This window comes from Halichoerus grypus, chromosome 2 (genome assembly GCF_964656455.1).
Source record: "Halichoerus grypus chromosome 2, mHalGry1.hap1.1, whole genome shotgun sequence".
NCBI classification, from domain to species: Eukaryota; Metazoa; Chordata; class Mammalia; order Carnivora; family Phocidae; genus Halichoerus; species Halichoerus grypus.
This window is the reverse complement of record NC_135713.1, coordinates 174,967,543-174,993,349: the sequence shown is the minus strand read 5'-3', so window position 1 is coordinate 174,993,349 and position 25,807 is coordinate 174,967,543. Positions and strand designations below refer to the sequence as shown.

The window sequence follows — 25,807 nt, the reverse complement described above, 5'->3', positions numbered from 1 at the left end:
TAATGTCCCAAGATCAAGTGCTTAGGAAATATTATTTATCCTGACTATTCATTCATGACAATGTTTGAATTTCATAGATTTGCAATTTCACAGACCCTCTGAACCACATGTATGCCTAATAAAATACCTTTAGTAGAGACAAAGCCCTTATTTACAAAATTGATCCTGAGAATAGTTGTATTAAACATGCCTTATGATGAGGGACAGTGAGCAGTGTTAGGTCTCAAACATATAAACAGGCAGAGCCAGCTCTGGCCTTGGCAATCACCTAAAAATGTCTTCTTTGCCTACACATGGTGCCTCTTCCAAACTTCTTTAATAGCTTTTTAACATATGGTGGGTTTTCTTTCTTTTTCTTTTTTCTTTTTTTAAATGCTGGATCACATTCAGGCCCGTTATTCCACAAAATGGAGCGGCCAATCAGACTATCTACACCAGAGGGCAGTGAGGATGCTCTAGTCCAATAGCTTTCAGAAAAGCAGTGCTAGACCAATTATCTGTCTAAATGCAGGATTTCCACCGGACTCCTGAATACTCAGACAGTTGCTCAGAAGCTCTCCTTTAGATCAATGGGTGAGCACTTCCATCTCCATGAATCTGAGGAGAGCACAGAACCAGTGGCTCAAAGGATGGGGATTCTCCAGAACTTTAGGTGGAATCTGTCTGTGTGTAAGGTGGGAGAAGGAGGTGTGGTTTGTATAGTTGGAAAGAGCTCCCAGGTTATTAATCAACAACCTCTGATATGGAGCCTCATTCCCAGATTTTCCTAATGGGAAGAATCACCTGGGGTGCCTATGGAATGAATGGATTCTCAGGCCCTTCTCCAAGATGATCCAGTGCAGTGGTTCTGTGATAGGGTGTGATTCTTACCTGGGAATTTGGGGAACCACTGCTCTAGAGCAGCAGCCCCTCAAATCCAGCCTTATGGAAAAAGTGTCCATCCTCCCCTGATCGTGGTAGCTCAGCCATAATCACGTGGTCCCCTGCGACAATCCAGATACCACGAAGGACAGCCGACTGTGCTGGCAAATTGCTGACTACTCCCCATGCTTCCTCCTCCTTCCCTGACCACCCCCAAGTCTCTCCCGAAGCCTAGCTTTGTTCCCTTGCTCCTCAAATGGTCATGCTTCTAAGGGTTCCACCCTTCACCCTCTTCTCTTCCTTCTCTGTACATTTTGCCTGGGTGAGCTCATCCATTCCCATAGTTACAACCACCACTGACCTCCCCCACTGCACTTCTGACCCGGTTCTCTCCTGAATCCACTCATGTCAGACCAAACATACTCCACAGGCACCTCTGACTCACTATGTCCAAAGCAAATTCGTCGCCTGACTTCTCTGAAACTTCTTCCTTCTCAAGATTCCCTAAGTGAATGGCAACACTGTCTTCTCAGTGGCCCACCCAGACTCCCCCCTTTCCTCACCCCTACTGATCAGGAAGTCCTGTGGATTTTACTTCCTAAGCCCTGTCCAATCTCTCCCCTACTCCACTGCCACTGAGCTTAGGCCCTCCTCAGTTCCCATTGGGATTATTCCAACAATCTTTATACCGGTCTTTCTGTCCCTTAATATAGCTTCTTTTCACTTAAGTCTTCTTAGTGCCACCAGAGTGACTTTTCCTACAATGCGAATCTGAACATTTTACTCGTTTATCCTCAGGATAAAGCCCGATCTTCTTAGCACCACCGTCTATCATCCAGCCCTGGCCAGCTCTCCAGACTCTCTGCACACCATGCCTCACCTTGTGCTTTGCCCTTGTGCCTCTGAATCGGCTGCTACCTCTGCCTGGAATGTTCTTCTGCCCTAGCTAAGTCCTATTCATCCTTGAAGACTTAGATCAGCTGGGGGAGTCTACCACCCTCCTTCTCGGTCTGACTTAGGTCTTCCAATAGGCCCCCCACAACACCCTGGCTTACCTTCCACATAGCACCCTGGTATAGTCAACTCCACAACAAACACTTACTGGGTGTCTGTTACGGTCCAGCCGCTGTGCTGGGTGCTGGCAGTTTTGGAAAAGGGGACAGACTGCAAAAAGGAACAATAACGTATTTTCTGGTCTATCTTTCTCACTAGACTGTAGGTTCCTGGAGGGCAGGATCTGCTGCTGTTTTGTTTTGTTTTGTTTTGTTTCAATCTCTGTATGCCAAATGTACAACACATTGCCTCAGTTCTTGGCACTTAGCAGGAAGGAAAGAAGGGAAGGAAGAAACTGAGGTTGTCTAGCCTGGAGAAGAGATTAAGAGAGCCGAGATTCTAGTACTCAAATATCTGAAGCACAACTTTATGGAAAAGGGAATAGATTTATTTATTCATTTTGTGGCCCCAGGGGCCACACAGGACACATAGAGAAAAGACAACGGGCTGATGTATTTCAGACCAACATGAGAGGAAGCACCAACTGACAGGACAAGCTGCCTCATACTGCGGACTCAAGACTCAACCCACGCGCGCTCTCCTCCATGAAGCCTTCCGGGGGTCCTCCGGGCAGGGAATGGTCCCTCTGCTCTATCCCCACAGCAGATGCACAGCGTCTAGCATGTGTACGTGACTGCAGTGGCCCATTCTCCTGACTTCCCCTCAGCTTTGTGCTGTGAGTGTTTTGCCTTATTTTTGTATTCATGTTGCCTTAAGACGCAGTACAGGAGATGGTTAAAGGCTCAGGCTTTAGGGCTCTTATTCTGTCACTTAATAGTTGCATAATGTTGGGCAAATTAGTCACCTCTCCTGGTTCAATGAATACCTCTTTAAAAGGGACTAATAAAAAATATGAAGGCTTAAACGAATGTGCTCAGCACAGTGCCTGCCACACAGTAAATGCTTACATGCACTACCATCCTGCTGGTCCTCATCACGACTTGGTGAAGTTCCTCCATTTCACAAAGAAGCTGAGGTATAAAGAGACTTCGCATCAGGCCACAGAGCTGGACCCTGGGGCCAGGATTTTGGACATCTCAGATAGTATATTTCTTCCAGGCTTAAACTTTTAAAGAAAGTTTTCGCCCTGATTTTTCAATCATGCTGAAATGCGCTGACAATAAAAGGAAGTACTTTCTTCTACAATGGAATACAAATGTTCTTTGTGAATTCCATCATCTCTTCCAAAGGAATTATCTTATCAATCAGGAGAGAAGCTCAGAGCTCACAGGAGCTGTCGAGAACAGTGCTTCTCGTCCTTTTCACTCTATAGACCCTCTAAGTCAATCCCTTGACTTCAAAGAAGATTATGGCACGACACCACCATCACCTTCTAAGTTACAATCACTCCAGCTAAATGCTGAGAAAGTGTGATGCTCAGGTGCATGACCAAACCAATACTCCTGGCCTCACAATTCACTGACCTCCACACACCAATGACTTCACCTTCATTCCTGCAACTCACTCACCTGCATCTTGCAATTGCCTCTTCTAGTATTTGAAGCAAGAAATTCCACATCTTGATCATGAAACTTCCTATTTTTTCTATCTCCCTCATTTCCTATTCTTCCTAATGATGCTTTTCCACCTCATTGAGCCTGCTAGCCCCTGGAGCCCTTCCCTATCATCCCAATCTACTGGTTCCCTCCTGGTGACACTTCTTCACTGTCCATCCCGGTATTCAGGTTCATAAGTCCAATAACACCCTCAACCCCCGACTCCCCCCCTGCCCCCCGCCACCACCATCACTGCTCCCCTCGTCAACCTGCCCCTCCTGCTTTCCCAGACGCATCCAAGATGATCTGTCCACCATCCAGCCACCTGATACCTCTGCTCCCGCTCCTGGGCTGCTGGGCTGTGCTGGAGAAAACCTCATACTTGCATCCACTGGCACCATGACAAATGTACCAGCTAGGCCCTCCCTGCTTCTCAGCCACCGCACCGCCCCCCCCACCCCGCCCAACCCATTCATTCCTGGTCAGTTCCCTCCCGTATTTCCTCTTCTTCTCAAACCCCCCAAACCTGTCACAACTCTCTCCCGCATTCTCAGCAGATGACCTGCCAACTAACGGCCTTTGGGATTTCCTTTTTAGTTCTTTCTTTTAAAGATTCAGAAGTCCACGTATCTTAAAAGCAACCAGTGTAGGAGTGACAAGCACAGATCACAGCCCCTGAAGAATCACCCAGTGAGCCAGTCAGGCATACTGGAAGTGGAGTCTCCTCTGATAAGAGAAAGCAGGCGAGGGGGTGTCGGCTGGGAACCAGAGAACCGCTCTTCCCGCCTTTAGTTCCCTACTGAATACATTCTGGAAGGTTTTTGATTTTGCCCTTGTCACTTCTATTCTTCATCAGAGAGCTGCTGTTGTGTGAGGCTGAGTGGCATCCTGAGGTGGGAGAAAAAGATGATTAGAGCAGGCGAGTGAGCCCGTGCCCAGGCGGATGGCTTATAATCCAGAAATGACCCTGTACTGCTTCCAAATGAGAAGGGACAGGGCAGTCAGCATTCCTGTGAGAGTTGCAGGCTCGCGCATGCGTGTGGATGGGTATCTATTTCAGAGTTATCCCAGAAGTGAGAAAATACCTGTCCAAAGGGGCAGACAGGAGCGAGAGTGACGCCTCCACGCCTTGCCATGGTTGCCAGGCCTCGTGATGACCTGGCCCTCGTTCACGCGTCCAGGCTCATCTCTCCCCCTCCTTCCCTGTGCCTTGCAGGAAACATGAGGAACCTCATTCTGTTCCTCCAGTGGACTATGCTCCCTTTCATCTCTGGGCCTTTACATCTTTGTCTTGCTCATCCCTTGATGGCAGCTTAGATAGAACTTCTGGGGCGCCCTCCCTGACCCTCCCCTAGATGAGGCCAAGTGCCCCTGCTACGCGCTCCCACGCAGAGCCCCCTGAAGCTACCTCCTCACAGTACACTCCATGAATATTGCTGATGTGTCTGTTTCCTCTTCAAGAATAGAAGCCCCACGAAGGCAGAGATAGCATCTGTCTTGTTCTCTATAGTAGCCTCAAAACTTAGGACCTACTTTCTCTAATAGCTCTATACTGATCCCAGAAAATCAGGGGGTTTAGATGTGGACAGAACACCAGTGTCAGTGCACAGAGGGAAGAAAGTCCCAGTGAAGATGAAGCTGGGCCCAAGAGGGAACCAGTCCTGACAAGACCCAGAGTCAAGAGCTACAGGTCTCATGATGCACTGGCCCCAACTCTCAGCACAAGGTCCTGGATGAAGAGGCCCACGTCTCTGATAAAGTAGAAGCAACTGGTAAGAGTTGGCCTTTGAAGACCAAGGGGACTTAATGTCAAAAGATGATGTGGGCAGATGAACTTGGGTGCCTCTAACTAACAAGGGCTTATGTGTTCCAGCTCCTTATGGGTTCCAATGAGACTCTCCGACTCAGTTGCAGTGCCCTCTGAAATTGGAGTTTTGTGCTGCCCAGCCTGCTGCCCAGGCTCCTGGCCCTAGTCTCCTGCTCTCTGATCTTATTATGGACACTGACCTGTCTTAGCTCACCCAGGACCTTCTTGCCAACCAGATTTCATCTGGCCAGCTATACCAAAGCCTGCAACCAGCTGGGCCCTCAGTCCTAATGGAATGAGCTGACTTCCCCAAAGACTTTGTGGCGGAAGAGAAAGTTGGATGGGGCGGGGGCAGGGCAAACAGAGAGGGTTCCCCATGGAGGCTGTAGAGCTGAACTGAGCAAAGAACATTGCCACAGATTTGCTTTGCTTGTTCCAGGCAAAATGCCCAACTGGCACTGTTTTCGGAAGAACTAAGCTGCTTTTGACTTAGACTGAGGATAATCACAAGTTCCTGGAGTATACTATTGAGAAGGGACCAGTCGGGAGAGACATTTGATCACACTCAGATCTGGTAGGGGAGTGGCAGGGGCATGTTGGTTATCTCGCCATCCAGTTGTTTGGCAGAAACTTCTGCACACTTCCTCAACCAGTCCTTCTCAATGGGGGCTAGGGAGGTTTCCAAATATACAGAGGCACAGGTCTGATCCCAGATCATAATCAGAATTTCTGAGGCATAAGATTGGGGCCCGGGCATGTACTCTGGGACACTCCTTGTTGCTCTAAAGCCATGACCAGATCTCTGCTCCTGTCCAGGTCAGCGTGTCTGCCTTAGCCAATGTGCTCACAACGGAACATGGCAGAGAGGGCTGACGGAGGCATTTGGTGCCCGCCCTCCATGAATCGACCCACCTCCGTGGCCTGGCAAGCTGGTCAACTAGGATGAGGTGGCGAAGAAGAGCTCACTTTCTTGGAGCACGCAGGAATATTCTCACCCTCCTTTAAAAGGAAACCTGTTTATACAGCGCATGGATAGAAACCGCCAACCATTCACTGTGCTTACTTCTCTAGGGTAGCGCTCATCTCTGTATGCTCAATACTATAATGGGTGATCAACACGCACTTGCTAAGTGAATGAGCCACCGAGACCACCTTCGTTTGGGGGTGGGCTCTCTGCCGAGGGGGGTGGCTGGCCCCATGAAGATGGAAGGATGGGGAAACTCAGCAGTTGGGAGATTCCTAGACTGCCATCCTGCCCACTCACTGTGCCTGAGAGTCAAGAAGGAAACATTCTTAAGAACCAAGCTCTGAACCACCATGGCTTAGGCATGTTCTTAGACACCTCAATTCCTTAAAACTAAAATACCATATTCTTTCCATTTAGGAATTGTTATCCAAATTGGCCCTAAAAGGAAATGTTCACTTGTGTCCCATTCCTGGCTGCTAAGTTTAAGATCTTTTGGATATCACAGAGAACAGTCATGAGTATCTGGGAGGATCTGAGAGGGCAGAGAGGAGGCCAGCCTGTCTTTGGGTGCTGAGTCCTCATGCCGTGGCGGCAGCTGTGACAGCAACAGTTGTGGCCTCGGATCCAGTCTGCTGTCATGGGTTCTGTGGCAGGCCTGCTGGCCTCCTGCAGGAAGGGAGTATGATGCCAAGAGCACTGAACTTGGAGTCTGGAGGCCAGAATCCACTGCCGCCTAGTTGAGTGTCTCTGCACAGATACCTCGCCTCTGTAAGCTTCGGTGTTCTCATGCATCGTATGAGGGTAAGATATCCACCCTCCCTACTTGAGGGGTTGTTGAAAGAACCAAATAAAATAGGAAGTGTATATATACTTCCCATCTCTGTAAATTCTGAAGTGATGCATTTTTATAAAACACCAGGATTTCCTTTGAGGACACTGCCTGCCCAGAGGTCCTCCCCTGCAGCTGTTTCTCTCCTACACCCCTTCTCGCTCCTCACTGATGCAGACCTCTCTTCTTTGCTTCATACAACCCGCAGCTTTGACTCTGGTGGCCTAAGACTGTACTGCTCCCGGCCCCTCCTTGTCCAGCCGTCCTCCCTCCCCGCCTCACCACACCCCTTATTCCTCCAAGAGATGAGCTCCTGACTTCTGTCATAAGTCACACAGATGATCCTTCCAGCAAACTGGCCTCTCAGTTCCTGAATCTCCTGACTTCTAGCGCCCCCCTCCTTTGCCTCTGCCACTCACCGCAATGGCCATTCCTTTGATATAATTAATAGCTGCAAACACGGTCACAATCTGTTACCAAATTATCCCACCACCACATATCCTTTTAGTACCACAATTCCAACAACGCTTTGACCCCACCAAGGTCTCTAATCCACTGATCCTGCCTGTCTTGGGTCCTTCTCCTCCCACCCTATGCAATTGTTTTATTTTATTTCACTTTTAAAGATTTATTTATTTATTTGGGGGGGGAGAAAGGGGGAGGGGCAGAAGGAGAGTCACAAGCAGACTCTGCGCTGAGCACACAGCCCAACAGGGGGCTCGATCTCATGACCCTGAGATCACAACCTGAGCCAAACCAAGAGTCGGATGTTTAACTGACTGAGCCACCCAGGCGCCCCTGCAATTGTTATATACAATCCCTCACACACACTGAACCCCTCTTTCCCTTTGCTATACTCCCCTGGTGAAATCAAAACCTTGTTAATCTGCCCACTCCCTGTCCCCATGCAGTTACTTGTAGCTGGAAGAAAAGCACACCGTGCTAACCAGTCTTACTTCAAATTTATGATCACTAACTGCAAATGGGCTTTTAATGCTGCCCTCTGATCACATTTCCTCAGTCCATTTGCTCTCCCGCTCTCCTGGCCAGTGACTTCCCATACCTTCTCCATCACTCCCGTGTTCAGCTGAGGATGTCGCTTGCACTTCATCCAGAAAATTGAAGCGATCAGAAGGGGATTTAAAGTCCTAGCGCTGCACCTACCCATCCACCTGCATCTGAGTACATGTGGTCTCCCTCCCCCCACCACCAAGGCCAATCCATCCACCCATGCACTAGACCCCGTCTCCTCTTGTCAGCATTATGCCCGTATTTCCTCTATTAAAAGCATGTCTTGACCCCACTACCTTCTCTCACTACCGTCCCATTTCTCTTTCCCTTAAAATTCCTTGAAAGAGATGTCTGGACTCACTGTCTACAATTTCCTTCCTCTCTTTGAACGCAATCATGGTGTTGCCCCCACCTCTCCACTGAAACCGCTCTTCCAAAGTTAATGACCTCCATATTACTAAATCCCACGGCCGCTTCTCAGTCATCTGACCCGACCCATCAGCAAATCGAGTCACTTGGCTCTAAATGTTGAGACTCCCAAGTTCACAAGCAAAGGTTTGGTCGGGCCAAGGACGGATCAGAGAGAGTGCCCAGGGAAGTCCCAGTTTGTGCTCCTTCAGGTCCTCCCTTCCCCGTCTTCCTGCTGTGGCCTTATCGCCTGGGTCTCAAGTAAGCCGGTGCCTGGGGGATCTACTCAACTCACTAAACCAAAACCTTTTCTTCACTGGATTTTAAGGTATAATCCAGGGATGCAGGAGAGGAGGATGCTGGCGGTGAGGGCAAGGGGCAACTACCAGCTGTGCAACACGGCTGCCAACTATCAGCTTCTGCAGGCTCCACAGAACGACCTTCCTAGGAGGTCACACGTTGCCTCTCGAATAGACCGTAATAAAGTCCAAAAGAACATGAGAAAATGGGAGAACCCGATGGCTTTTTGCAACTTTTTTTTTTTTTAAACCAAGATGTTAAACTCTGGCTCACTGAGAAAGAGCATGAAGAGGGAGGGACGTGACTGCCATGAAGGACAGAAGCGAGGGTTCATTTAATTTGTTGTTTTTCCTTTCTTTTTTGGTAAGGGCACCAGACAGCCTTCCCATTTGAGGACTGATAAGGATTTGCCTTGGGACACTGAAAAAAATAAATAACTTTTCTCAGTGTCACAAGGGAAAATGTATTCTTCCTGGGAAATGGGAAAGGCATTAGTCAGGGTGAGGGCAGAAGGATCTACTCCCACGTAGGCTGGTTTGCCAGATCCAGTGGTGCCGGGTCGCCTCCCAGCCCGGAATGGGCCTTCTCCTCTCAGGCTGGGTTTAGCCTGACTCACAGCTCCCAAAGCCCCTACCTCCACTCGGCAAACAATGCCAGAAAAACATCTGCTACCCCCTAACCCTCCACTTCCCAAAAGAAATGATTAAAAAGTTAAAGAAACACTTCCATATGGAAGAACCCTATCCCAACAGGTCACCACAAAGATACTTCAAACACAATAAAACAGGAAGAGCTAAAAAAAGCAGAGAAGTTCACAGAACCCACACAATCTTTTATACGGGGGGTGGGGAGCCACCCTGAGTAACTTTACACAGTTCAGAACACCATTTGGCAGTTAAGTATGTCCTTAATCTGCTCAATTTGCTTATTATAGTAAAGGTTTAGGAGAATTTGAGAGTGGTGGCCAAAAATACTGCAATAATCTCTATTCCTAAAGTAAACTCACAGAGTGAATTAACTTCTTCAACTGAAATACTGTGAAGTTGAAGTCCCTCCCCCCTGACGTAGAGACTGTCCACAGGGAAGCCACGGTTGCTTGAAGGCAGAACCACTTCAGTGGACTTAGGTTATTCATCCCACAAGTATTTATTGGGCGCCCAAGACAAGCCAGGTCCGGTACTAGTCACCAGGAAACAAAATTAAGCGTAACATTGAACCCACCTTCCCGGTACTTACAACATAGAAGGGATACTGTAGTCCCTAAGTTAGAACTCAGACCTTCCATAGAAGGAGGGATAGAGTAGAAGCAGGGGGAAAGGCCACCCGGCAGAGAGTGCAAGCTTTGGAGTCACACAAATCTGGCTGCTTCCTTCTTAATTGTGCCACAGAAGTGTGATGTGGAGCAAGGTCCTCACTGAGCCTATGGTTTCCTTAGCTGTAGAATGGGGATGGAAGGAGCTTCCTTGCAGGGTTGCATAAGAATGAACAGAAATGAGGCGCCAGGGTGGCTCAGTCGGTTAAGCATATGCCTTCGGCTCAAGTCATGATCCCGGGGTCCTGGGATGGAGCTCCACACTGGGCTCCTTGCTCAGCGGGGAGCCTGATTCTCCCTCTCCCTCTGCCTGCCACTCCTTCTGCTTGTTCTCTCTTTCCCTCTGTCAAATAAATAAATAAAATCTTAAAAAAAAAAAAAAAAGAATGAACAGAAATACACATAGGTATTCCACCGATTGTTGATACTAGGGAGACTTTTTCCATCTCTAAAGCCCTGTGAAATGCTGAAAGGCCTCAGCTAAGAACCCTGTAGATATTTAAGGCCAGAGGAACAGGGAATGGACAGAAAATGACCTCTAACGAGGGAGAGCAAATAAGAAAAAGAAAAAAAAATAACACCAACAAAAAAGTCCCCCCGGTATTTAGTTTAGGTGGATTAGAAATAGTGATTTTCTTTGGAGAGTAACAAAAACAGAGGCAGTTCACACGGAGTTTGGCAAATCAAGGGCCAAGGGCAGCCTGTCAGGAGCTCGGCAGGACGATGACGGGAGCTTTTTCTTGCTCCAAGGGGAAGGCCTGGGGCTGAGGGCGCTGGGTAAGGCTGAGCCTCCCATCCGGGAGGTTGCAAGCTGACTTCTTTGGCTACCTCCCTTGGGCCTTAAATTGCTTCCTGAGGCGAGGACCTGGCTAATGGTTTATTTACAACAGGAAGAAGCAATTACCTTGGAGAACACGGAGTCATATGCCCCACCATTAGCCGGGAACACCGCACTCTCTACCAATAACCTCCAGAGATGTATGAACCAGTGACTGCCCCCACTTCAAGAGTCTGACACCCCTCTCCTCCCTACTCCACCCGGGTGAGGTGATTTTAAACAACGTGTGACAAAGGGAGCCCGAGTTGAGCTCTGAGTTAGGAAAGTATAAAAGTTACTTTGGGTTCTGCTGCTGCCTTTTCTGTGTGACGTTGGGCCTTTTTTGTGAGACCCCTGTCCACTGTGGGCAAAATGACGTGACGTGTTCATGCCCCCAAACTACCTTCCCCCAAAGAATGCTGTGGGTAACATTAAAACAAACAAAAAGCCGATAGAGGAAAACTCCTTGTGGGTGAGTGAAACAGAGCATTAGTACAAAGTACTCAGGCCCGGGGGTGTGGGGAAGCCAGACTTGGAACACACACACGGTGTACCTCCAAAACTCAAAGGCCAGATTATCCGTTAGGGAAAAATTGGCAAGGCTGCTGCCAGGGAAGCTGGGTGTGGCAGTAGTGTGGGGGGGCGGGGGGGGGCATAGGGGGGAAAGGTTTCTAGAAAGACCTACCAAGAATGGGAGGCAAGCTGGAAGCTCTCTATAGGAGGAGGCTGACAAAGACAATGGGAAAGAAGCCTAAGGAAATGCAGGCTGTCTGTTCTGATATTTAATATCCGAGAACTAAAGGCAGAAGAGGTGCGAAAAGCTTAATAGTATTTGTAGTTCAAATTAAAGTGTTCAAAGCCCCGTTATAGAGCAGGGTAATGTATGCAATGACATCTGGGACTGTAATCAGCAAAGCGCTTTCAAGAGCTGCCAAAGCAAACAGCCAAATAACAAATCCACTTTACAGATCATCAATCTGGTCCCGGACTTGCCAAGGTAAATAGTACAAGGCTGAAGTTTGCTTTGCAAACCAGGGAGCTGGGAGTTTAGCGAGGCCTTGATCCAGAGCAGCACGTTGGGGCAAGGCCCCTGGAGCCTCGCTCGCATCAGGAAAGCTGACGAGCCCTGCATCTGAGCAGGACACAGAGAGGAGGTGGGAGTCTGGGCAGCCCCCCGGCCCCCGAGGGGGGTCTGAAGACAGCTGTCAATCTGGGCAGCCACCAGAGCTGCCAGCCTAGGCGGTGACCTCTCCAGGGCCCACTCTCCAGCCAGAGTCTCCCAGAGCCTCGGGACTCTGGCCAGACTGGAGTTTGTGGGCTTCTGAGAAGAAAAAACAGCCCGAAGTTGCTTTTCCTCCCTTTCTTCCAGTCACTATGAAGGGCCATGAATTCCCAACACAATGATTTGTTTAATGTCTGTTTTCCCTCCCAGACTGGGTGGATAGCTTCCTGACTGCTTGAGCTTCTCACTGGGGTACCCCGGGGCCCACTGCAGAGTCTTGTCCACAGGAAGCCCCAGTCAATATCTGGTCGCTGAGAGGGCAGATGAACGAGAACTACCAAGTACCAAGTACGGAGTACCTTGAATGTGTAGGGCTGCTGGTCTAGGTACGCGGTTTAATCCTTAACAGGAGCTTTATGAGGTATTATTACTTCCCCCCGTTTTCTAGGCAAGGACATGGAGGTCCAGAAGGGCAAAGAGTCATTTAATTAGCCTTCCTTCATCACGTCAGTAATAATTAATTAGCACAAATCACTGTTGGTGGGGACATGGCTGCTCAGATGGTCCCTCCTTGCGTCTTTGCATTTCTCATTGCATGGGATTCAGAGAAGCAACTAAAGAAACACCTGTCAGAAGCCCGGCGAAGGAGACCAGAGCCTACTCTGCTTATCTTATTATGTCAAGGATGTAGGGCAAGAAGAGCTATTCTAGGTGACAGCGAAAGAAGAGGTATTTCCAAAAAAATCCGGTGCCTTGACTGGGGGCCTCTTCTGAACCAGCCCTGGGCAGCAGGGCTTGGCACGCTGGGCCAGAAGGGCTTGTGCCCCTCTCCACCTCTGCGAGGAATTTGCTGAGCACACACAGGCCTGAGGATTTTAATGACTAAAAGGGGGCCTCCCAAAGGGAGGTTTGCCTGTGCCCACTTGGTGAGAGAAAGAAACGGGCTGAAAACGCTGTACGTCTACAAGACGAGGTGTCTGAAGAAGAACTCTGTGGCCTGTGCTGTGACACTGCTGGGGCCATTAGAGCTTTATTCTTTTGCTGTCTTTTTTAAGTTTATTTATTTATTTATTTATTTATTTATTTATTTTTAGTAATCTCTACATCCAACGTGGGGCTCGAACTCACGACCCCGAGATTGGGAGTTGCACGCGCCACCAACTGGGCCTGCCAGGCGCCCCTAGAGCTTCACTCTTTTTTTTTTTTTTTTTTAAATAAATTTTTTTATTGTTATGTTAATCCCCATACATTACATCATCAGTTTTAGATATACTGTTCCATGATTCATTGTTTGTGCATAACACCCAGTGCCCCATGCAGAACGTGCCCTCCTCAATACCCATCACCAGGCCAACCCATCCTCCCAACCCCCTCCCCTCTAGAACCCTCAGTTTGTTTTTCAGAGTCCATTGTCTCTCATGGTTCCTCTCCCCCTCCGATTTCCCCCCCTTCATTCTTCCCTTCCTGCTACATTCTTCTTCTTTTTTTCTTTCTTAACATATATTGCATTATTTGTTTCAGAGGTACAGATCTGAGATTCAACAGTCTTGCACAATTCACAGCGCTTACCAGAACACATACCCTCCCCAGTGTCCATCACCCAGTCACCCCATCCCTCCCACCCCACCCCCCACTCCAGCAACCCTCAGTTTGTTTCCTGAGATTAAGAATTCCTCATATCAGTGAGGTCATATGATACATGTCTTTCTCTGTTTGACTTATTTCGCTCAGCATAATACCCTCCAGTTCCATCCACGTCGTTGCAAATGGCAAGATCTTATTCCTTTTGATGGCTGCATAGTATTCCATTGTATATATATACCACATCTTCTTTATCCATTCATCTGTTGATGGACATCTTGGTAGAGCTTCACTCTTGAGTGAGCTCTTGCACTGGAAGCAGGCTCTGGTTCTTTCTACCAACTTCTGCCCACCGACTTCTGCTCGGGAAGCCCAGAGTGCAGTAGAGGTTTCAGCCTCAGGAACTGGGGCCAAGTCCCATAAATGGGTCAGGCGTTTACTGGGCACTAACAAATACCACATGCTGTTCTGAGTTGTCCCTGTGACACTTACTTTTCAAAAATTACAATTCAATATTCTTTGTGGCACCTTTGCTCTCTATGACCTGTTACATTTAAGGCATTGGCTCGATGCTTGAATACATTCTACATTATCCTTACAATAAAGCTCTGTAACGTAGGCTTTATCATCCCATTTTATAGATAAGGAAACCGAGGCTCAGGGAAATTACACCACTTGCCCAAAGTCATCCAGCTCACCCTTGTCTCCCACATGCTTTTCTGTGACTTCCAGAAAGGAACGATCCCCACATTCTCTTTCCCTCAACAGCCTTCAATGCAGATCACTTTGACAGGAGCTGGGAAGCACTTTGTTGATGCTTCTACTGTATCATGATCATCTGTATGTACATCTGTCTGCCCTGCTAGATCCTGAATATCTGGGGGGCAGAGAGATTGTATCTGATTACCGTTCTGAATCTCTAGGGCCTGGGGTCCTATAATCGGCATCATGGGGGCCCATCAAATCATATGTTGAGTTAATATAAATGAATGAACCGATGAATGCATCTATGTATTCTGACCTCATTTCTCAATCGGGGAGATAAAGCACCAGAAAGGTTCGGGAACTTAACAGAGCTGGATAGCTAGTCTAGTGGTGGAAGAGGGGCTCTCAGGCTCAGGAGGAAGGAACGGCGCGGCATGCGTGGGACTGGCCAGGGCTGGGGGGCGGCAGGGAGTGGGCCGAGAGGAAGGAATGCTACCGGGGATGATGAGGCAGACGCCCATCTGTCTCCCCAAATGCCTCCAGTTTGTCCTGGGCCTGGCTTGAGGTCAGGGGCAACTGTTGCCTGATGGGAACTGGTGCCTTCTGAAGATCACAGGTGGAGATTAGCGGCCGGGCACAAACCCCTCTGAAGATGGAGCTTTGGCCAGAGCACCAGCCACAGCAGCGGGGGCTGGCGGCTCCCTGCGCAGTAACTGCTCTTGTTCCCCTCACTGAGATTTTGTTCTGAGGCTCACACAGGCTGCCCCCTGCCCCATGCCCACCCAGGTCCAGACACAGGTGTGAGGCGGCACCAGGGAGACAGGAAGAGCCCGAAAAAGCACCCTGATGGGACGCTCCCTCGAAGAGACGCGAGGCTGCAGGGACAGAAGTTTGGGGAGTGCTGTGCTTTAGAAAGAGCACTGAACGTGGGGTCAGGAAGCCAGGATAGAGTCCTGGCTCTCTCACTGCCTCTTACTTGCAACGCGCCTCCTCTGTGTAGGAGAATAATTCCTACTTCACAGGGTGGTTGTGGGGATTCATGAAAGCCACGAATTTGAAAAAAACTGCAGAATTAGAACATACTCTTCACATGAGGTTTCTTTTTCTGCTGTCAGGTTGTTCTCCCTCCTTTTGCTCTGTAGCCATAAGCCCTATCAATCAATCAATTTGCTCTCACAGACCCGGTGAGCAAGGGCCCCGTCCTGCTGGGGAAGGAAGCTCATCTCTAGCATGGTGAAGGGACGGGAGGAGAGGACGTTGGTAGTCAGAGCAAGAAGTTCAAGGCCTAGAGCATTCTTTACCTGAGAGCCACGCGCTGCTTGGCTGAAGCTGGGCATACCTGAGGCCGACTGTCCTAGTGAGACTCTGCTCCAGGTGGGTCACCAGGCAGAAGTTGCTCAAAGAATGCCCTCTTCTCATGCCCCACTAAACTCCAAAGAGAAGCCCATCTGGGTGCCTCTCCACAGAGCCTAACGGGGGCTACGCTCTTCAGAGAGCCAACCAACGGCCTAGCTCCAGAGCCGGGCGGGCTGGGCAGCAACTCTCCGAACTTGTCTGAGGCAGCCTCACCCTACTCATGGGAGATCGGGATGCACACGCCAAACCAGACACACATATGGAGAAGATTAGTCCAACATGCTAAAGAAACAGGCCAGCATAGGATGATACATGGAAAAGGCCGGTTTGGTAAAAACCAAAAAAGTACCCCACGCAAACCCATCACGGGTTCAATTATGGGCAGACAAAGCTCTTGTGAGCACCAGCGATGAGCTGAGGGCTCAGAAGGGGACTCACTTTGGGCCTATAAGTACACCTGCTGTGTGTTGAGTACACGCTGATAAGCCACAGCAGATGCAAAGGACAGAAATGTGCCCCCTGTTCATGGATTTCTTGACAAGAATTCCCCCTTTCACCTTCCCTAACTCCTAGGCGTGGGATGTAAGAAGGGTTATATCGTTTGGACCTTTCCTTTCTGCCAAGGTGGGCAATAAGGGAACTCTAGCAGAATGGGAGGGGGGCATCTGGCTGCTGTCCAGCCCCCCCTTGCTCCCAAGGAGACTGCAGAAGCTCTAGTGTTCTTACCCTGTCAGAGACTCATTCAGGGAACAGGATGCGGCGAAACAAGCCAATGGGGGCTTGCCACGTTCCTGCCAACAGCGTCTGAACAAGCGCTACAAACTTCAAAGAAAGTCAGTGGCCACGGTTAACCTGCTGTGAACTGACCATCTCTTCTGCAAGAGCTCCTTGGGCAGTTCTGTCTGCTCCATCCCCCCCCAGGCTGTCATCCAACTCCAAACACGAGCTCATCTCTCTTCTCCAACATTGACTCTATTCATTTGTGAATATCTCCTTGACTCTGTAGTCCCACTGCCTCTCCAAATACGTTATGGGATGCCTAAAAGGGAGAGAAGGCATCTTTCCATCAGTTTATCATCATTCTCCCTGTCCTTCTCCAGGGACATGCCTAGCCCAGACATCTCTTCTGTGAAGACCCACAGATCCAACTCTACGGATGTGGAGTCAACCTCTACACATCTCCCTGGAAACTCAATGGGCCCGAACCTCCTTCTCCACATGGCCGGCAACCCTCAGTGAATGAAGTAAAAAGAGTAAATAAGTCAGAAAACCTGGGACCATCCCTACCATCTCCTCCTCTCCCACCCTCCCGTACTGATGCCATTACAAAGTCCTGATGATCGTACCTCCTAACTATCACCTGCATCTGTCCACTGCTATTATTGATCCCAGCCTAATCCACTCCATCACCTCCTACTGGACTTCCGGAACAGTCTGCTTCCTGAATGATCTTTCCAGAACTCAAATACGACTCTCTGTTGTGAACATATTTCCCATTGCTTTTAGAGTAAGACTGAGATCTTCCATGTGAACAGTAAGGCCCCATAGCCCGGCCCCATGCTGTTCTCCCCTCTGGACACCGAGCTGTAGCCACACAGGCCGTCTTTCACCTGGACCACTCTCCTCACCTCCCTCACCCCTGCCTCCTTTGCTGACTTAACTCACCTTGTAGGGCTTAGCTGAAATGTGACTTCCGCAGGGAAACTCTCCTCGAATACCGCTTTTATCTGCTCTTATACCACGTGGAATTTCTCCTCTATTACACTTCACACAATTTATAATTATGTTTATTTGTGAGGTTATTTGATTTGTGTCTTTTTTCCTCCCTGGACCACAGACTTCACAAGCTCCACTGTGTCCACGCCTAGCACACTGAATAGTACACACAGCCACATTTCAGAGATACTTGATGGATGTTGAACTCATGAATGGTGGGTTCTTGGTAACGTACGACAACATGATTTTTCCATTTTTTTCTGTCAAGGTTTCCTTGCTCTATATGTTAACCAGATTTAATCAGATGCTGTGAGTTTTTTGGTGGGAGAAGCATTCAGCATGACTGGTTCCCACGTGACAGGCCCTGGGGACCACCCTATTCCATTTATCCTGCCAAAGACACCAGGAGAAATGGAGACACTCTTTTCAAAAACACCTCCTAAAAGAGCCCCTGCCTGGTAGAGTTGGCCCATCTCTTTCTTGCGGGTCAGGCCTGTGACTCCTGGAATCCGGCCAGTCAGTTTTTGAAAAGGAAGCCCTGTCACTTTAAGATTTGAGTCCCCTGCCTGGGCCATATATCAACGTTTCTTGCTGCACAGGCTATGCTGCCTGTTGTTCAAATTTGTCCAATTAGACACAGCCCCACAGGGCGGAATTCAGTGTGAAATGTGCCTGCCACTGACCAAGAATGAACTGGTGTGTAGCCCTGTTGCTCTGCAAAGCCCTCGGGGGGAGCCAACGGAGGTCTTCCCAGGAATGGAGCACCACACTCTGGGTAGTGCCCAGCGCCCGGGGCAGAGGGTCACCCTTCCTGCCCCTGTGAGGCCTGAGAACCAGGCAGGGCAGAGCAGGGTGAGGCTGCTCGAGTGAGTGGGGGGCAGGGTGGAGGCTGGCAGTCAGCGCCCACAGACATGAAAAGGTCAGGGCGCTGTTTGTATGGCTGAGAGCGCCTTACCACGGTCCCCACTTGGCCCAGAGACCAGGGTTCTGCCACTCCCTGAATGCGGCAGGGCCATGCAGGAGCCTGCGGCTTGTGCTGTGGTCCACGGACACGGAGTCAAACATTCGAGAACCTCCAGCCAGTAACTCAGCTGCAATGGGTACTTCAAAGGCATAGGCAAAGTGCTCACAATGGGACCCTAGTGGAAAGGGGCTTTAAGATAAGAATTTAAGGGCGCCTGGGTGGCTCAGTTGGTTAAGCGACTGCCTTCGGCTCAGGTCATGATCCTGGAGTCCCTGGATCGAGTCCCGCATCGGGCTCCCTGCTCAGCAGGGAGTCTGCTTCTCCCTCTGACCCTCCCCCCTCTCGTGTGCTTGCTCTCTCTCATTCTCTCTCTCTCAAATAAATAAATAAAAAAATCTTAAAAAAAAAAAAAAAGATAAGAATTTAAAAAAACATATATTTATTTATTTATTTGAGAGAGAGAGAACGGAGGGGAGGGGCAGAGTGAGAGGGACAGAGCGCCCTAAGCAGAGTCTGTGCTGAGCGCAGAGCCCGATGCGGGGCTCGATCCCACGACCCTGAAATCATAACCCAAGCTGAAACCAAGAGCTGGGCTCCTAACCGACTGAGCCACCCAGGTGCGTGTAAATATATATTTAAATAAAAATATACTTAATCCCAGTTCTAGTTTCCTCTGCCTGATCAATACACACAGCAGCTGTGGGCTTTGGTTTACATCATGTGTACAATGAAGGAGGTTGGGCTGGAAGTACCCTAGGTCCTTTTCATTTCTAATTCATTCATTCATTCATTCATTCATTGAAACATTTATTGAGTGCTTAGCATGGGTCGGGTCCTGGGGAGATGCAGATACGGAAGGGAGGGGCTGTCAGCCTGTAGGAAGAGAGAACCCACAGGGTGCCCTGTGTACTAAGAGCTCCAGCAGAGGCGGATGCAGAGTGCCCTGGGGACACAGAGGAGGGAGGCCCTTGCCGAAGAAGCATGAGGATTCCAGTTGAAAACTAAGGTGTACAAGATGAAAACAGCCCAGACACCTTGCAGAACTAACAGTTCTAGTCTTATCTCCCAACCAAGCTTTGACAGCAAGTTATCATTTTTCTCTGGGAGGAATATGCAAACGAGAAGGGAAAAGGTAGTCTGGGAAAGAGGAGAAGCAAAGGGCCAACAAACTCACACAGGGACCAAGGGGCCGAAGGATAAGTGAGGGTTGCCTGCTTCTGCTGGAGAGCTGACAAGCAGTGGGGAATAGCAGATGGGCCTCCTCCTTCCTGACGACTGTGCACCGTGGTGATGAATTGTCTCTGAATCCTTGGAGAGGAGTGGGGTCTACTAAGGAAACGCACACCCACCTTTTGACTGAGACGCCATATGGAGGAAGGAACGGGGGACCTTGGTCACCAAGACTCTCCCCAAATTCACCTCCCCTGCACACCTTTCAAGCTTGTAACTTTGAGAACATCTCAGATATTTCTTAAAGCCCTTTTTTACATCATCAACTATTTTTTTTTCTCTTCCAAGCCGATCCTCCAAGGTAGGAAGGATTCCGTTTATTGCTTCATTTTTACAGAGTAGAAAACCCGAGGCAGCTCAAGGCCACTCCAGTGACTGACTCCCCAGCTTCCCTGGGAGTGTCCGAGCAGAGAGCGGAACCCAGAGCTAGAACTCCCGCTAGCCAATCTCTTACTGCATTACTTATTTCCATGGTGTAGCTGAGTGTTCCACATATATTCATATTAACCAGTGAGGTTTAGGAGGAAAAAAATCATCAGAATGGGTTATAAATGAGTCCTTTCCCCTGGGGAAGTTTGGGCTCTAGACAAAAGTCTTCTCATCTTTAAAAGACTCCCTTTTGTGAAATGAACAATCTGGCCCGTGGTCATCAGCTGTCTAAAAGACCGCTGGCTTACAGCGAATTTCCCCATGTGATGCTAAGTCCATGTGACTATTATCCTTTTTCTTCTCCTTTTTCTTTTTTTAAAATCAACTGCTTAGCAGCTCAATCAAATTAATTGTGGTGCTTTCAAAAGGCATCAAAATAGCCACAACTCTCCCTGAAAAGAAGGAAGGCGCCTTGTTTTCAGGAAAAGATGTAAAGTCCTCACTCTGGGGGACTCAAACAGATATTCATTCCATGACAAATCCCCCCTTTCTCCCAGAGCCCTTTTTTTTTTTTAAGAGAGACTTAAAAATATCAACACCAATAATGAGACTATACTCTCAGCCTACTTCTGGCCAAATTTTATTTTCAGCTTTGAGTAACTGGGAGTTCTTTATGGTCAAGGACAAAAAAAAAAAAGAGGCTGGAAAAACCTCCTTAGAAAACTAACTGACACAACTCACTTGTTTGAAATGAAGTGGAGGCTGGAGAGAGGGAGAAGAAAGGAAAGCAGAGTGGGAAGCACAGCAAGGCCATGTTCTTGGCCAAGCCTCAGGCTGGAGAAATGTCCCAGCCAGATCATGGCTGAGTTACAACCTCATTTCTAGGAGGATGGCGGAAGGCTTGGAGGGATGGGTGTAACCCCAGTAGGCAGTACTGATCCTCACCAAGAGTGATGAGAGGAAAGAATTCTTTCTGTTCTTAAAAACTGCTCAGTTCGGCAGCTCCCCTAAAACACCATCTTTCAGAGACTAGCACCTTCCCTCAGAGTGAGTCCCTTGCATTTGAGGGGGCTTTAGAATGAGCACAGTGCCTTTCACATGAGCTCCTTCTTGCCTCACAATCATAACCCGAGGAAATAAAGCAGGAATCGGAGTGATTAGCCACATTTTACTGATGAGGAAACTCAGCTGAAGGCTGCGAGACCAAACACCCAGCCCTCTAGGGGATCTCGCTACTATTCTTCTCTTCCAGCCAAAGCCTGGACCAGAATGAAGAACACTAGACCAGGCTGATTCTCGTAGCCTAGAGTAGCCACAGGGACAATCTGCTGGTTGTTCTTCCGAGAGCTGCCCCAGTATGAAGAATTCCTGATAACAAGGCCCAAACACCAACCGAGTGACACTCAGCAGAGCAAGGTTTCTTGAAAGCACAGGGAGCCTACTGGTCTGCAGGGCTATCCAGATGACCCCAGGAGGAAAGGGCTGCCTGGCCCAAGCCTCCCACACCCTAGGCCAAATGGCCTTTTGTTGGGGGTCATCAGCCACTTACAACCACTGCTTTTGCTCATGTGCTTCCTCCTGGCTCAGGACCACAACCAAGCTCTTTGAAAATGGGGGTCATGAGCTCCCCCAAAAGACAGAGATGGATGGATACAGGGAGAGGAGGGTGGGAGAGGAAGGTTGTATCTCTCAGTCAAATATAACCAGCATCTTTCCTCTTTTGTTACTGCTCCATCCTCCTCTGGGTGAGTGAAATGTGGCCATTTAATTTCATACGTCTATCCAGAGTACTGGATGCTAGAAGGAAACTGACAGCCTACTTTAAACAAGTGAACACAAAAAGGGAAACTGAAGATGCCACAATTTTAGTTATGCTTTGGGAAAAATGACAGGAGGCCAAAAGACATTAGATTAAGGATTCAGAAGACATGAGTTCCAGTCTCCATTGATACAGGAAAGTATTAAATTCTCTGGGCCTCTTTTTAAAAATCTGTAAAATGAACTAACAGTAATAATTCCTGCCTGTATCACAGCATGCTTTAAGGATCATCAGAGATAATGTATGTGACAGCCTTCCATAAATGTTCAAGCCTTACACACATGTGATCTATTATCATTATGACTGAAGAGTTTATTACACATGTTTCAGGCAGATTAAAGAAATCCTGTCTGCCTATTAACAAAACATATGAAACCCCCAAAGCAAATATTAGAAGAAGTCTAATTATACTCTCTGGGTCCCGTCACTAAAGCAGGTAAACGTTTTGTGACTTAAGAAAAGCAGAGGAGAACGGGGATGAAAAAAGAACTTACATCCAATATTTTCCTTCACCAGTGTTCCCTGGCTCTGAGTCCCAAGGACAAACGAGGAACCCAAGACTTTTTGGGTTGAAGTGTAGCTGTGCAGGAAGGGATGGCTGCTGCGGAAGAAGAAAACTGTGGTTTAGAGCCAAAGATTTCCAGCTCTGCCAAGTGCTAGCTATGTACTTGGAGCAATCTGCCTTATCACTTTGGGCTTCAGTTTCTGTGTCTGAACAATGAAGATGAACCTATCTATTTGTGCAGAGTTGCCATAAGAATTTGGAATTACACCTAGAAAGTGACCGGCACATAGATGTTCATCATAAAGTGATCTTGCATCTTATGTATACCTCCTAAAATATCATAAAACTCTAGGGGCTTGCTGAAGAAGACGTTGGAGAGACAATCTAGAGACGAGAGTAGAGCAGTGTGGGAGACAGGTTTTGAAGGCCTGGGGTTACCAGCTGTAAGACCAAGGGCAGCTAACAGCTCAAACTTCCTCCTCTGGAACACGGGAAAAATACTGTACCGTCAATGTAAAGACTACAGGAGACAAACTACGAAAAACTCTAGGATGCCAAGCACAGAATCAGAGATCAATAAACATCAGTTATAGGTACATCTTGTTTTCTCATTTTTCCCCTTTTTTCCCAGTTCACTATGTCTGGAATTTCCCTGTGCGGATATCATAAATATATTACATAGACTTTTAAATTTCATTTGCTAATTGTTTCTCGAGGCCCATGAAGCAAAGTATAGATGTATGAAAATGGCCAGTTGTTTTTCCTGGTCTGCCAAAATAGAAAAGGTCTTATTTTTTCCCTTCTTTTGGGAAACATCTAGGGCCTTGGATTTAAAAATAATGGACAACTTCAGTGTAACAAGAGTGTAATAAGCATTTCAGAATGACTCTAGATAGGTAAACATCAGAGATATAGGTGTGTCTTATGTATCCCAGAGGTTTTCCCATCTGTCTCTCATTTCCTATTCCTTCTGCTGCCATCCTTGGCCGCTGGTACCCTGGGATAGTTCTGTACACACCTTTACTGTCACACCTGCTCTCATAACCTAATCCAGAAACACCTCTCTTCTCTCAATTCCTACCTTGCCTACTTACTATCTGATTAGAGCTCATCTAATAAGTTGGACTGAGTCTCATTTCTAGAACTCTTAGAAATACAGTAGTTGGCTAATAAATGTACACTTCTTTGCCACTTCTGTACTGAACTGAAAGCTAGAAAAATTATAAAGATATATTTTTCCTTTGGAAAATATCTCATAATAAATGCATATAAAAATAGACTGTTCTCTGAAAACTATGAGTCCATGCAGAAAGAGACGTTTAAAACCCCACCTTCAAAGATACACACTACTTTTCCTCTTAATGGAATTATAACTATTTAGTCTGACAAAAGGCTAAAAGAGAGATGGTACTGCACTAGAGAGGAAGAAGAAATTACTTTAGTCAATGTCAAAATGACAAGCCATCAAAAATTTGTGGTTTATTAAGAAAAGAAAAGATCTCTTAAACAGACCTAGATGGCCTGGCAAACTTTTGAATTTAATCCTGTGATATACTCTAACAACAAAAGGCCTGTGCAGCATATCAAGCAAATTTATAAGAAAATGATCAATACATTTGACAGATTATTTAATTATAATCTTTAGTGACAGAGGCAATATGAAAACGTAGCATCAACGTTCTGACAGTGGAATAAATAAATAGATACAATGATTCTTCATACCAATCCTGGCAGAATTGTAAACTATAAGGCCAGACCGTAGGTCTGAGTTCTAAGGTTTCCTTAATAAGATTGAATTTGATGTAGGGGGTGTCATATTGCCAATATTATGCCTTTTTATTAGAACAAAAAGCTCTCCGAGGAGTTCAGGTTCAAATCATCAGAATGACCCGACGTTCCCTCTATATTACTAGTATCCACAGGTCATGGGTAACTCTCAAGATGTGCACATGGAGAAGAACCATTTGGCGAGTGAAGTAGGGCCAGAGCAGAAGCAGGAATTAGAATAACCGCGTCTCCAATTCTTGGAATCTCAGACTTAGAAGTGGGAGGGTTTCAGAGTCCTGCTAGCCCTTCTCCATCACCACCCAGAGCAGGAAAATGAGGATCCGAGAAGAGAATGGACTGGCTCAAGGTCACACGGACCTGGCAGAACCAGGTCCAAACCCAAGTTCCATGAGGCACGGTACAAAGCTCTTTTTGCGTCACCACAGGAGAGAAAGCAATTGCTGAGGTGGTCAGCTAGAACACAGTCCATAGAACTGTGCCTATTATCATGCCGACAGCAGGAATGCACTCTCCTGCAAGGGCCAAGAGAAATTAGAGTTAACATTTAACGTTATGGGACCAACTTCAAAGGCCCCCCAGCTGGACTCTACTAATGGGAGATGAATCTGCTAACAGCAGCAGAAAGTTGCAGGTGGACAACTGGCTGGAAACAGCACACGTCCTCAGAGCAGGAGGGCTCCTCCGAAACCCCACTCGGGGCTGCCGCCTCACGGCAGGGTGGGGAGAAGTTTGGGCGATAACCTTCTGTCCGTTTGTGGTTCACCATGGTATTAAGCCGTCCGGCCCGTGTCGGTGCTACGATGGCCACGTTGGCCATCTGGGGAGGAGGGGAGGGTGTGGCTGCCGATGACAATGGGAAGGGGGCCGGTGCTGCCCTGGTGGACTTCAAGAAAGACCACATTTTGCTGCGACACCAGGGGAGGAAGAGAGGAGGCAGCTGCTGCCCAGGAGGAGAGACTGGACACTGCCTGGCCTGGCGCCTGACAAGGGAGGTTCCCCCTCAGTTCATCAGGCTCAGCACAGGCCCACAGATAAACAGGTGATTAAGAAAGGCTTTTTGCTGATAGTGAAAATGACACCATCAGTGAATGAATGAGTGAAAGAGTAAAAGCACATGACCTATTACTTAGGCAGTGTTGCCTTTATTTTGTTTTATGACATCCTATTCTGTCTATAGGTCACCTCTGGGTGGGCTCTGGTGAGGAGGCCCCTCTCCCACTGGTCCACTGGCTTTGTCCTGAGCTAGTGAGGGTGGCAGGAAGAGGTGGAACAGAAGCTTCTTAGAAGCCTGGCAATAAATGCACACACTGAGCAAATACCTGGAGGAAAACGGCTAAATATAATATAATGGATTTCATATATAAATATATTCAACTCAGAGAGAAGATGCTACTCGTCAGAAACCTGAAATTTTTAAGAAAATAAAGCAGGGAAAGCAGTTTTTATACATGCTACACCCATCTCAGAATTGTACACGTGTCTCCCGAACTCGAACGGTCTCACGACTGTCCTCGTGAAAAAGGCGTTTTGGATCATATCCGAGCAGTTTCACAGAAGGACAGGCAATGGCTGGAGAGTTGGCTTCTTGCACAGATCGATCACATACGTGGGGAATTCCTTAGGGGAAAACAGCCAAACATAATTTAAGTCGAAACTGTTAATTTAATAAGCCTAAATGGCAGGAATTGCTG

The 25,807-nt window shown here is 48.0% G+C and overlaps 2 protein-coding genes across 8 annotated transcripts in view; one reads left to right on the top strand and one right to left on the bottom strand.

The window, feature by feature from the left end:
- The window catches only part of LOC118529067 (uncharacterized), a 39,492-nt gene extending 28,234 nt beyond the window's left edge, over positions 1–11,258 (top strand). Inside the window, exon 3 of the transcript XR_013444599.1 lies at positions 10,935–11,258. The gene's annotated coding sequence lies outside the window, so the exon portion shown is untranslated. The remainder of the gene's footprint in view (positions 1–10,934) is intronic.
- Positions 1–25,807, bottom strand: part of BCAS3 (BCAS3 microtubule associated cell migration factor) — a 593,075-nt gene that overhangs the window by 38,764 nt on the left and 528,504 nt on the right. The gene's annotated exons all lie outside the window — the stretch shown is intronic.